This window comes from Octopus sinensis, linkage group LG6, assembly GCF_006345805.1.
Source record: "Octopus sinensis linkage group LG6, ASM634580v1, whole genome shotgun sequence".
Classification (NCBI taxonomy): domain Eukaryota; kingdom Metazoa; phylum Mollusca; class Cephalopoda; order Octopoda; family Octopodidae; genus Octopus; species Octopus sinensis.
The window spans coordinates 87,615,041-87,615,569 of record NC_043002.1 but is presented as its reverse complement, the minus strand read 5'-3'; the positions used below and the strand labels follow the sequence as shown (position 1 = coordinate 87,615,569).

General features: G+C 33.8%; 1 non-coding gene across 1 annotated transcript; it reads left to right on the top strand.

Annotated features, from left to right (window-relative positions):
- Window positions 1-456: 456 nt before the first annotated feature.
- Window positions 457-529, top strand: Trnav-uac. The gene has a single exon. It is a non-coding gene; the product is annotated as a tRNA-Val (tRNA).

The window sequence follows — 529 nt, the reverse complement described above, 5'->3', positions numbered from 1 at the left end:
TTGTAATGATGATTGATTTTAAAAGACATGCAAAACCTGTTGCAAGTTGCTACAGAAGAGAGAGAGCTAAAAATTGTATTGCAAATTAGCTACCGACATTATCTCTATCATTCACTACTCTATGCAAAACCACTCCGACAGAAATGTCTGTATAAAGTATGCAGATTAAAAATATTTTACATTTGCGGTTTAAGGAGAATTATTCAAGATTCTATAGACTTTTTATATTGAAAGTTATAAAGATAACGCTAGAGAAAAGAAGAAAACAGGGTGTATATAGCTGCTGTCACATTTAAGAATACATACGAGGTACTTGCAGTTAGTTCATTCATTAATATCATAAACCAAGATATAACATCCAGAAGGCAATTTCAAGAACTTGTACTTCGAAATCAAATATTAAGGTGTCCTTTCTAGATGATCAACAAATCCACCACACACAAACTGTTATAAGAAGGTTCTGTGGTGTAGTGGTTATCACACCTACTTTACATGCAGAACGTCGTGAGTTCGATCCTCACCAGAACCT